The sequence below is a fragment of the Lepidochelys olivacea genome (genome assembly GCF_965140295.1).
Source record: "Lepidochelys olivacea isolate rLepOli2 genome assembly, chromosome: 1".
Lineage (NCBI taxonomy): Eukaryota > Metazoa > Chordata > Testudines > Cheloniidae > Lepidochelys > Lepidochelys olivacea.
Genome location: NC_140411.1, coordinates 220,966,869 through 220,980,448, shown reverse-complemented (window position 1 = coordinate 220,980,448; position 13,580 = coordinate 220,966,869). Strand labels below are relative to the sequence as shown.

Genomic DNA, 13,580 nt, shown 5'->3' with positions numbered 1-13,580 from the left:
TGTTTGATGGCCTATGTAAAATGAATCTGGTGATCCCAGTCTAGTTCTTACTGAACAACCCTGTCCCCAGAGGCAGTGGGTGCAGTATGTGTACATACTCACAGTAAGTGAGGCAGGAGGTGAGCGAAAAGATTTAGGGATAAAACTGTTTTCCTTATTCTGATAACGGTCCTTGTTCAGCATTAGACGACAGTGTCTCTTGTGATTCTTTAGGGGCTAAGATGGCATTGCTGCTTCCCATGGTGTTCTGTAGATAGAAGGCTGCAGCAAAAGGCCAGTGAAGTCAGTTGAAAGACTCCATTCGTTGACTTCAGTGGGCTTAGGATGAGACCCAAAGAGGCTTGAGAGAGGACTTCAAGATCAGCCTCATATAAACTAGCTGCTGAAACAATACAAATTTATTTGTGTTTTCCCTTCTTTAGCTTTTATTTTTGACTTTGGGCCTGACCTTGCCAGGTGCTGAGTTCTTCCTGCACCTACTTACCTCAGTGAAATCAATGAGAGTTGAGGGCACTCAATGTCATGCAAGTTCAGTTCTGTACCAGCCTGTTCTAACACCTATTGAAATCAATTGCAAAATTCCATTGACTTCAGTGATGCAAAGTTGGACCCTATTTGCGGAGATGGATGGGAGGCTCACATACCAGATTGCCAGATGCAAACATCTTCATAACAGCGGTACAAACATATTTAAGTTTAAAAAAGTAAAATATGGAAAAATCAGCGAGAACATGTATTAACTTGGTGCTGAAAAGTTAAAGAAATGACTTGCATATAGTACCAGGCCTTTCCAAATGCTTAAACCCTGTTTCTAGGTTATTGTGCCTGGAAATTCAGAACCTGGACTTTCTATGTTGAATAACCCAAATTGTGACATAGTGCAATATATTTCTCCTCCTGTTTGTTTTCTCCATGTGAATTTCCATCACTATGCAAAGGTTACTCGCTGCCAAGCACAAAACATCATCTTTTTTTCCAAACATAAAAAAATAACTGGAATAAACTGCCCAAGGACTGTGAAGTTTCACAGAAAAAATTAAGCGCTCTTTTCTTCTGCACATGCTATGATGACAATAAAACTGTGGAATGGAAACTACCTGAACTATTTTAATAGTTTAAACTACTAGACCAGAAAGAAAAATGAGGAAGTTGATCCATGTGACACATGACTTAACAACCCTTCTGAAAAAAACAACCAAAACAAACCGCAGAGTATTTGTCAGTAATGGTCACAATTACCACATCTTACAATAGAATTATTATACTATTCTGGACCATTACTGTAGTATGCTATAGTGTTGTTTTGAAAGGAAATTCCCCGACTTCTATTTTTTTATTTCCTTTTAATTTATAGAGCAGCATTCCCTACCTCTGGGTGCTGTACATAGTAAAATAGCAACAAAACGTTAAAAATAAAATCCAGAAATAAATTACATACAAACACAGCAAGCAACACAGGCTTTGAGAAACTACATTGTGCATCATTGGAAGCCTGATTATTGACCCTGCTGAGTTGTTTTTAATTCTGTAACCAGTAACTTTGGATAGGAGCAGAGTCCGAATGAAAGTGAGAAAGAAGTGGTAGTTCCACCCACAAACCAAGCCCACCTCCTTGATACACCAAAATGAGATACTTCAGTAAACTGTTGCAGATCTTCATAATATGTTCATTCTTTTCCTTTCTCCCATAATAGTTAGCATCCCATTGACATGAATAGTGGCAATTCACACTTCTCAGAGCTATTATTTCAGGCTCTGTGCACAGTCAGACAGACAGTCCTTGCAGCAGTTAGCCTTCAGATTGTGAACTTGAGTGTATCTTCTCAACCATAAGTGCCAGTGATTTAGGATGAGTTTCATTTGTATGCTCCAGTCGATTTTGCTGCCACAGAAATGCTAAGCAGCTGGATTCCAGTGGTGAATCTGGCCCTATTTTTTTTAAAGTAAACACTTCGTTTCTGCAACACAAGGTGACAGCCTCCAAAATGAAGTCCCAGCTTGGTAAATTGGCACTGGCTAGCCAGGTTCAACCCCTGGATGTGTGCTTTATAGATATGAATAAATAAAAATTACTATTTTGATTAGTAAATTATATTGAAGTTGTTAGAACTTGACAGACAATATATTGATAGTTGAATCATAGTATAGGCCTTGTCTTATGGATTTCATTGATGAATTATTGTGTTAAAACCAATGTTCAATCTGAACACCATATCCACAAACACTAACATCAACCTTATTGTGGGTCTCAGTATAATATAAAAAGCCATGCACATAAATAGTAGTCCAAATTCTGACCTGAAATACCTTGTAGGCTTCAGCTATAAAATGAGGACAGAGGTACTGACCCACTTTTTGTATTAAGTGCTTTGAGATTCTCAAGCCATGCCTATGCTATAAAATTAAGTTGACATACAGCCGCCACAGTAACTATGTCGATTTTGCATGTCAACACTACGCTCCTGGTGTCGGTGGTACATGTCCTCACTAATAGCGCTTGCATCGATGCAGAGAGCAGTGCACCAGGAGTAGCTATCCCACTGTGCATCTTGCCATCATGTAGCACACAGTGTTTTAGTGCATCATGGGAGCAAATGAGTGGTACGGGGGTGACTGGGAACATGGGATCAACGTCCCATGATGCAGTTTTCTCCATCCTATCATTCCATGTGCGTCTCTTTTAAAAAGCTCTGCAAACCTGCACATCCACCATCTCTGCGAGAAGCATGGATCCTGCACTGCTCTGCTCTTCAGTATTGTGATGAGCATTACGACCACAACATGCCTGATCCTGAAGTATTTCCAGAGCCATGAGGCGGAATATGTTGATTCCTTGTAGGCTGCCTTGCTGTGCTCCAGGGAAAGAAACAATTCAAGGTTGTTGTTGGCAGTCATGGAGAAACTTCACACAGTGAACCGCCGGTTCTGGGCCTAAGAATCAAGCACTGACTGGTGGGATTGCATCATTGTGCAGTGGCTGCAGAACTTTCAGCGCCTAAGGACATATTCCTGGAGCTGTGTATGGAGCTCACCCCAATCCTCCAGCGCTGTGACATCCAATTGAGAGCTACATTCACAGTGGAGAAGCGAGTGGCGATAGCTGTGTGGAAGCTGTCAACGCCAGATTGCTATTGATCAATCAGGAATCTATTTGGTGTTGGAAAATCCACCGTGGGGGTTGTTGTGATGCAAGTGTGTGGGGTCCTTAATTGTGTCTTGTTACGAAGGACTGTGACTCTGGGCAACATGCAGGACACGGTGGATTGTTTTGCAGTAATGGAGTTCCCTAACTGCAGTGCGGCAATAGGTGGCACGCATATCCCTATTTTTGCATCAGACCACCTTGCCATGGAGTACATCAAGAGAAAGGGGTACTTTTCTATGGTTTTGCAAGCACTGGTGGATCATGGGGTCGTTTCACTGACATCAACACAGGCTGGTCAGGGAAAGTGCATGATGCACACATCTTAAAGAACACAGGCCTGTAGAGAAAGCTGCTAGCAGGGACTTTCTTTCCAAACCAGACAATTACCACTGGGGATGTTGAAATGCCAATAGTAATTTTGGGAGACCCAGCCTACCCCTTGCTCCCATGGCGTACACTAGCCAGCATGACTTGAGCAGGGAGTGCTTCAACCACAAGTTCAGCAGGTGCAGAATGTCAGTTCAGTGTGCCTTTGGCTATTTGAAAGGCCGCTGGCACTGTCTACTCACAAGATTAGACCTCAGTGAAGAAAATGTCCCTATAGTGATAACTGCCTACTGTGTGCTTCATAATATCTGTGAAGCAAAGTGGGAGCGGTTTCTGCAGGAGTGGAGGTGGAATGGCTTTGAGCAGCTAGATACGAGGGCTGTAAGAAGAGATCAACGGGGGGCTATACAGCTCAGGGAGGCTTTGAAGGACCATTTTAACAATGAGCCACAGTAACGCATGTTGCTGTAGTCTGCTGTGCCTGGCACCCTAGTATGAACATTGTAATGAGTGTTCTGTATGTGGTAATATAGTATTGCAAATGCACCTATTGCTATTATTTATGAATGACGTCAGTCTGAGCCAGCATATATTATGAACTAATAAAGATGAATTAAGTTTCCATAAATAGACTTTTATTCTGAACCCATACAAAGATAAGAACGGCCATACTGGGTCAGACCAATGGTCCATCCAGCCCAGTATCCTGTCCTCGGACAGTGGCCAATACCAGGTGCTTCAGAGGGAATGAACAGAACAGATAATCATCAAGTGATCCATACCCTGTCACCCATTCCCAGCTTCTGGAAAACAGAGGCTTGGGACACTTCATAGATGATTTTACATCCCTGCCATCCTGGCTAATATCCATTGATGGACCTATCATCCATGAACTTATCCAGCCCTTTTTTTAACCCTGTTATAAGTCTTGGCCTTCACAACATCCTCTGGCAAAGAGTTCCACAGGTTGATTGTGTGTTGTGTAAAGAAATACTTCCTTTAGATTGTTTTAAAGTGTTGCTTATTAATTTAATTTAGTGACCCTTAGTTCTTGTGTATGAGAAGGAGTAAATAACACTTCCTTATTTACTTTCTCTACACCAGTCATGATTTTATAGATCTCTATCATATTCTCCCTTTGTCATCTCTTTTCCAAGCTGAAAAGTCCCAGTCTTACTAATCTCTCCTCATATGGAAGCTGTTCCATACCCCTAGACATTTTTGTTGACCTTTTCTGTACCTTTTCCAATTCCATTATATCTTTTTTTGAGATGGGGCGACCAGATCTGCACACAATATTCAAGATGTGGGCGTACCATGGATTTATACAGAGGCAACATGATATTTTCTGTCCTATTCTCTAACCCTTTCTTAACTATTCCCAGCATTCTTTTTGCTTTTTTGACTGCTGCTGCACATTTAGTGGATGTTTTCAGAGAACTATTCACAGTGACTCCAAGATCCCTTTCTTGAGTGGTAACAGCTAATTTAGACCCCACCACTATATATGTCTAGTTGGGATTATGTTTTCCAGTGTGAATTACTTGCATTTATCAGCATTGAACTTAATTTGCCATTTTGTTGCCCAGTCACCCAGTTTTATGAGACAAACATATTTAAAACTGAATGAAACTTTATAAATACATGGGAAAGAACTTCTGAAAAGGAAAGAACAGTCATTTCCATTTCACAAACACACATACACTGACCTGTGAGAGACACAGTTGGTGTATGTGCAGCTGTGACTGTCTGTACTTTCCCCCAGGGTGGAGTGGTAAGGGTATGGCACTGGCCCCGGATGCCATGTAGTAAAGGAAGGGGTATGTGGGGAGGTCCTGGAATGCAGTTCTCTGTGGGCTGCAGGGGGAGACAAGAACGGATCTGTTGAGCCTGAAGGTCAGTCAGAGACTGCAGCATGTCTGTTTGCTCCCTGAGAAGGGTTATTATCTCTTGCTGCCCATTTATCTTGTCCTCACTATCCCTGTCCATTTTGTCCTCCAACTTCATCCTCCAAGCCCTGTGCTTGGTAACTGAAGCATTGAGGCTTTCAGGATCTCCTGGAACATGTCTTCCCTTGTCCTCTTCTTTCTCCTTTTCTGGCTGAGCCGCTCCGCTGGTGTGGATGGACAGACCCTCAAGGCCACTTTCGCCACTGCGAAAGAAACAGTGGACAGAGGTACTATTGTGAGTGCATTCACTCCACTTGATCACACAAGTTACAAGCGCTACATTCTCACTTCTGCTTGTGACTTTAGCTGATATCTTACTCCGGAGGGTAACGGAGGCTGAAAGGGAACAGCTCCTGCATCCATCCGGTGCAGACCGAGTGTGTATGGTGCTACCCTGTGTACTGCAGTGGTGCCTGCTGAAGTAATTGCTGAGTGGTGTGGGAAAGCATCCTACTGTGGCAGAAGAACTAGGGCAGCCCTCCCCAGAAACCTTTGGCAGAGGATTGCAGACTGCCTCCAGGAAAGCTTCCTCGAGATCTCTGTGGAGGATTCACAGGCCTTCAGTGCACATAAACAAACTGTTCTGCAGGGCTCCCTCTGCCTAACTGTTGAGAAGCAGATAGCAACTCTACCTCTTGGTTATTTCACTACCTCTTACAACGTGACTAAAAAAGAGTAAATGAACAGATGTGTCCCTGCAATATCAAAGCAAACTACATACTTACCAGAGGTTCCTTCCCCTGCATCAGGCTCACCAGCCTTGGACTGCTGGGACTCGCTTGACTGCTCAGGAGTCAAAAAGAGGTCCTCACTTGCAGTGATGCAGCGCCACTGGATCCCCTGGTCGCCTGTTCCCCATTCTCCTCCTCCTCTTCCTTGTCCAACACTTCGTTCTCAGGGTTCACTGTGGTGGCCTGTGACTCCAGCTCCCCCGAAGTATTCGTGGGGTCTCGGGGATGGTGGTTGGGTCACCGCCGAGGATGGCATGCAGCTCCTTGGAAAAGTGGCATGTGTGCAGCTGTTTGCCTCCCTTGCCTTCTGGTTTGTCTGTCGCAGCTCCTTAATGTTCACACGGCACTGCTGCGTGTCCCACTTGTAGCCCTTCTCCCCCCGTTCATAGATGTCGACATTTCTACGGCTGGTTCGGAGCTGTGCCTGCATAGCCTCTTCTCCCCACAGGCCCAGGAGATCGACCACCTCCTGTGTACTCTAGGCAGGAGCGCGTTTGCTGGGTGGAGCCGGCATGGTCAGCTGGGCAGTTGCTATGTGAGTTTTCCATGCCAAGCAAACAACAAATGGAATTTAAAATTCACAGGGCTTTTAAAGGGGAGGGGCATGTACCTGGCCGCTGAGCAGAGTTCAAAACAGTGACCAGAGCGCTCACAGTGCGGCATTGTGGGACACCTCCTGGAGGCCCCTAAAGTCGACATAAGTTATGCAGTGTCTACACTGCCACTGTGTCAACCCAACTACGTCGACCTAAGCGATACACCTCTCGTGGAGGTGGAGTTATTCAGTTGACGTAGCGGGTGAGTTACGTCGACAGGAGCAACATTGTTGTGTGGACACTTACAGAGTAAAGCAGCTTATGTCGACCTAACTCTATATAGTGTGGACCAGGCCTCAGATGTAATTGTGACCCAGAGACCTTTTGATGCCAACTGGCAGAGGGTATAACAGGTGCATATGGGTTACAGGGATCCCAGGGTCTGGTATTTTTAGTTCACCAAAGAGTGTCATGTGAGGACTCAAAGACTATGTGTCACCCTGGTCTTCAATATCACTGCGAAATGCATGTACAGATGTTGTGTAAGGAGTTATGTATATGCACTGAAAATTATGTTCTTAAGGTCAGCATTAAGGGAGTGGTCACCAGCAACAGTGAAAAGCAGGTTTTCTTTCAGACAAGGAACGTTTATCTGTCTGGCTGTTTACCTGTAAATTAAGTATTTTATGGTTCACAGTAGGCTTCCACTCAAAAGATCGGGCTGCATGCTAATGAAGGATTGTGAAATCTTCAGAGAGGAAATTAACAAGAAGAGGTAAACAGAAATCAGCTTGTTTAGGGGTAATACAAGAACTTTTGAAACTGTACCCAAGGTACAGATGAACCTCTAGATATTTGTTCAGTCTGTAAGGACAAGCTGTCAGCGGGCTTGATTTTTATGAGAACGAGTCTCTGCCAGACTGGTTGAAAATGCTGGGAAAAGAACTTGGGGTACGCTTTCTTGCAGGAGATAGACATTCCTTGTTAGTTAAGTTTAGTTTTCAGAAAGCATGTTATTATTTTGTTTTATATGTAACCATTTGTTTCCAGTATTCTTACTCACTATCACTTGAATCTCTGTTCTTTGATAATAAATTTATTCTTGTTTTCACTATAAATACATCTAAATGCTGTGTGTTCAGCAGAGCTGTGTTCTAAGGTGTAACTAGTGAGCTGCGGTGTACAATTCCTTTGGAAACAGTGAGCCTGGTAATTCTGGGAGAGTTCAGTGGATAAGGGGCTGGACTCTATAGGGAATGCTCGGAGAACTTGGGGTTGGTGTGTGCCTATTGTTAACCTTTACAGAGCAAGACATGTGGAGGCCTGGGGGCAGTACTTGTGCTACCAGAGACTGGTGATTTCAGGGAGCTGATCCACCGCAGACGCAGACAAAACTTCCTCACGCTAAGGGCAGGGTGCCTCACAGCCCTGGAAAGTGTCATTTTAGGGCTCTGCATAAATTAAATGGATCTTTATTTGTTTTTGCTATTAATTATTACTATTAAAAGGTATATAATATTATAAGAGTATTCTGAAACAGACTTAACTGGGTGAAGATTTTCAGGATTTACGTTACATGCAAAAACTCTGCAGTTATGTAGAGAATTGGGTTGTAAAGCACTGAGATGGGTACTTGGCTGTGCAAATGCCTGATTTGTTTTAGAAAGACATTCTGCTTTGCAACTTTGGCCCTTAATGTTTTAAAAGCGTACTGAGATCTTTGTATGAAATGTGCTTTATAAATGCAACGTTTTATGATATTCTGCAAATGGATATCCCCACTCTTCGAGTTTTTTATGTCTGAACCTGATCTGCACTATTTTGCCATCAACTTCAATGAGAGTAGCGTAGGCCCTGTTTGAAGGAAGGTTAGCATGGCTGGAAACTTCTGTTTGGTGATAGGGAGATGTACACACTCGATGAAATCTTCCTAATGTGGCGGGTTCATCTGTGCTAGTAAACTCCTTTGTGACCTTGGGGCTCATCCCTTGATTACCTTGCATTTCTGTCAATCTATCTGCAAAAGCTGTTTGAAAACGAGATATTGTGTCTGATGATACATTTATATGCATTTGCTTAGGTCTTGTCCAGTGAACACAAGCACATCAGTACCAGTTTATGGAAAAGGGAAACAGACCAGAAACAGAAGACCCAATTCTATTGTAACAAGCAGTTGCCGGAGTATGCTATAATAGACTCACTGGGCATTTTAACATAAAACCAGTCATTTTACTAACTGGTGGAACATGATGTTCCAGTTACTACTTCTTAAATATGTGAATGTTGGTAATGGACCTAGAATGCACATGTGTTCTTGAGCATGGGATTTATCTGAATATTTTAGGGTTTTTGGCAGAAATATATTTGGGGCGAGAGGCCCAGCCCTCACCATTAAATGATCAATTCCCTGACTATAGAAAGCGTCCATCCGTTTCCCAGCAAGATGAATAAAAGCAAAAGTTCTCACCTTAAAATAACTAGACAGATTTGTCATCACCAGCAGGACCATTAAAAACAAAACAATCAGTCCCCCTACACACCTCTTGCAAAAAAACCCAATAGAAATACCCCAACATGTAATGGCTGCAGCATTGTAAAAAATCCAGATTTTTTTGCTTCACCTCCCATCACCAATAAATCCAGGGTATTTAATTTCTTTTTCTCAGTGACATGTACGGTACTCCTTCACATCAGTCTTCCTGCTCCATTCTTAGCAAACCGGGTATTCAAACTTCACATCTCTCCAAGAGCAGGAATCCTGTAGGTGTCAGTCCCTTGCTTTCTGATAAGAATGTAGCATGTATGCAGAGTATAAGGAGGGATAGACAGTACAATGCACCTCATACCAAAAAAGTTGGTAGGAGGTCTAATTTTAGGCCTGACATGGGGTCGCCAATTTTGGTTGGACGTATTCCTGGAAGTTTCATCACATGACATAATCTTCAGTTAAAGATTAATCTTCAATTCCCAAAGACTCCAGGACAATCCTGGAGGGTTGGCAACTGTAGTCTGCTATCCTCAACAGGACTCCTTTTACAATAAGGCAGCAAAGTCTTTTGTAGATTTACCAAAACCAGAGAAAACGTGGTTTTGGTAATTAAGCGTCTTAATATGGGTAATTCCAGCTGGCATGGTTTCTACATGAATTCTTAATACAGGATTACGGGCAAGCCTTCTTGCTGTGGTATGGTGCATAGATAGTGTGCACGAATACCTGTTGTTGGAGTGCAGTTAGCATTTTGAAACATGTCCATTCAGTGACTGATCCAGTGTGCTGACAGTACATGTAGTCCAGTGGATAGGGTACTTGACCATGAGTCAAGAGATCAGCGTTCTATTCCTGTCATTGCCACTGACTCACTGTGTGGCCGAGTGCAAGTCACATAGGCCAGCATTTTTAGACACGACCTCTCACTTTAGGCACTGCATTTCGGGGGGGGGGTCCAACTTGAGGCACTATCTCGAGTTTCTAAGTTGCTGAGCATCCCCTGCTCCCATTGACTAAACTGGAGTTGTGGTTGCTCAGTGCATCTGAGTATTAGCTAACTTACATTGTTACTCATTTTTTGTGCCCACAATATACCTCTAATTTCCAGAGGACAACAGGACTATACACAGAGTGTGGGTATGAATGCAGAGAGACAGAAATAAGGGTGTTTCATGAAAAGTGAAGATGAAGAATTACCTTCTGGTCAGATGTCCTAAGAAAAACTGACCCCAGGAAATTAAAAGGAGTATGCTGTGGAATGAATACATGATCTACACTCTCCTTCTTCTGAGGCTAGGGTACATCTTAGAGGGCTGTCTCATAATCAGAACAGTACAGAGTGACTATATCTGTCATTAGGTGCACATTGCTATTTCAGACAGATTGCCATAAACTAGTGCATGCCTCTGGGGTTCCTCTAATTTATGATAAGGGCTACAGTGATGCCAAAGAGCAGGCCAGATTCTGCATAGTGCAAAGGTGACTTAAAAGACATCATTGTCCCCACTGCACTTCATGTGACATACAGCCTAGAATCTGGTCCCTGAATTCTGTGCCAAAGCTTTTCCAAAGGGACCTTGTGTAAACTTAGTTCCTCTTCTGTAAAATGGGGAGAATGGAAGTTGCCTGCCTCCTTAAGGTAGGGATACGAGGCCTTGCTCAGTAATGACTGTGAAGTGCACAGGCTTATTAACACCAATAAGTGAAAGAGATGACAGTAGAACTTATGGTTTCTCCCTGATGCCCAGCACACCTTTCCTCCAGTGGAGCAAGTATATTGAAACAGGAGGTAGAGTGTTGGCACCTCAAGCCAAGGAGAATGTCATTTCCCTTCACTTTAATCTCTGCCTTCTCCTAGGCTTAGAGGCCACAGCATCTGCTACTCCATCTGTTACATCCACATTAAATCTAGCACTCTAGCTCTACTCCTGAGGCATGTTTCAGTGTAGTTGGTATGTCAAGGCGCTTTCTGGGGCTTTTAGCAGCAAGGATCTCATGGGCTCTACTGAGTATGTACAAATGACAATTTTCGGAGGCTTACAACTTGGTTATGTCTCGGTGTATGTTCCTGGGGAGAGCATATGGCACCTGACCCCACAATTCTCCTAATCCAAATTGGAAGGTCATGCTCCAAATCCTGAAGGTGCTAGAACTCTTCAGAGAAACTGTTGGGATTTTTTATTAACTCTTGTCAAACTACCTGCTTTCCCTAGCCTCATTCTTGGAAATGGCTGAGCTGTTTTTGCTGAATTTTTCCCAGATCAATTCAGCCTGAGACACAGAGTAAACATGGCAAATTTCAGCCCAAGGAATAGAAGTTTGGCAAAGTGACAAGCAACTGAAAGCACTGGCTTATAATGGAAAGTGTTAGGCAACTTGAATTATGGGAATCCCCACTTTCTTCACCTATAGTTAAGTGTTTAATATCAGTCTCACCGATCTTTGTTAGGGCATCCATCTCTGGAGCACAGAGCCATGGGTTAAAGAAGCACATAGCTATGACAAACACAGAGAAGTAACAATCCACCCACTGCATGTCACATGGGCATGACACTGCAACACAGATTTTAAGTATTGCCTTGCTCTCTGCTACTGATCTAACAATGGTATTGATCAACGTTATTCTTGATAACAGTTGATTTTGACTATTAAGCTGGAAAATACGATGCCATCCTGGTCCAGTTATGCCCAGGCAATAGTGATGAACTGGCCTCTTGTTACTGATGTTCTAATGGTGCCGCCATGCTCTGTACCTAGCTTACTGATGCTAGAATTGAGCTGTAGCTCACGAAAGCTTATGCTCAAATAAATTTGTTAGTCTCTAAGGTGCCACAAGTCCTCCTTTTCTTTTTGCGAATACAGACCAACATGGCTGCTACTCTGAAACCTAGAATTGGGTAGTGGCCTCCACATCCTTGGTAAGTTTCTTGTTCATGATAGGACCAATGTCTCATCCAATCCACTCTTCCTTGTATCTGATCAGCATAACAAACCATCCTCTTGTACTCTTTTGCTGGTATATATATATATATATATATATATGTACAAATAATGTTTGGGAATGGTGCTCCAGGATATAGGCATGGTAGTTTCTTTGCAAAGAGAGGGTGTGACTTTACTGCTAGCATTGAGTCTCCAGGGTCCAACACAAAGTGGTAATCCTGGCACAGAATGAATTTTATCACCTGGAATAATCACACCAGCACAAATTGTATGAAGCACATAAATGTCACCTATGGAGCGGACATGCCCAGACATACATGACTTATGCTTTCCCAGTCAGGCTAGGACAACAGATGTACATTGCAGGCCAGGGATGAAGCATACCTGTGTGCAGACTTCAAACTCTACTGGTTGCCACTATGTGGGTGAGAGTGAGGGGGCTTGCCAGATAGGTCCCTGGTTTGATCCGTTGTGCTGCAGTACTTTGTTCTGTTCCTGACTCAACCACTGACTCCATGTGTGACCTGATGCAAATCACTTCTCCTCTGTAACTCAGTTGCTGAGTCTGTGAAATGAGAATAAAGATACTTATCTAATCCTCTGTGCAAAGTGCTTTGAGGTCTGTGGCAGAAACATGGTTATGGATATTTGTAGTTTTCTGATATTACTACAGTAGAACCTTAGAGTTACGAACACCTTGGGGATGGAGGTTCATAACTCTGAAATGTTCAAATGAACAAAACATTATGGTTGTTCTTTCAAAAGTTTACAACTGAACATAAGACAGCTTTGAAAATTTACTGTGCGGTAGAAAACTGCTACTTTTAACTCTCTTAATTTAAATTAAACGAGCACAGAAACAATATCCTTATCTTTTTAAATCTTTTTTTTAAAACTTTCCCTTTATTTTTTAGTAGTTTACATTTAACACAGTACTGTACTGTATTTGTTAATTTTGGTGATAGTGGTGGTGGTTTTTTTGTTTTTGTCTCTGCTGCTGCCTGATTGTGTACTTCCACTTCCAAATGAGGTGTGCGGTTGACTGATCAGTTTATAACTGTGGTGTTCGTAACTCTGAGGTCCTACTGTATTGTTATTGTTACTATTTTAATTTTGCCTGCACCCTGAATAAGTGTGCCATTTTCAGTGAGACATAGGTGTCCTAGCTTTGGCCTGCTCTTTCCCCTGTTGTTGGAATCATTTTGGTTGTTTCAATTTGAATTTACTCCGTGGGTGGAAGATGGTCCATGCAAACTGCTGACAATGGTCTTGGTGCTCTGTGCCTTGGATTGTCTGGTGGGTCGCTTCGCAACTGCATTTGTCCTTTTTCTACCAGGGTTGTCTTTCATGAAGCTCAACTATCAAGCAGTGTTTGGAGGCAGGATTACATTTTTGGGAGTCTGGATACAGATTCTCTGAGCTAGGGGGCATCTCCTTTTTACCTCTTCGTTGCTGACCCTT

General features: G+C 42.9%; 1 protein-coding gene across 1 annotated transcript in view; it reads left to right on the top strand.

Annotated features, from left to right (window-relative positions):
* Positions 1 to 13,580, top strand: part of CCND2 (cyclin D2) — a 55,404-nt gene that overhangs the window by 35,176 nt on the left and 6,648 nt on the right. The window lies entirely within an intron of this gene.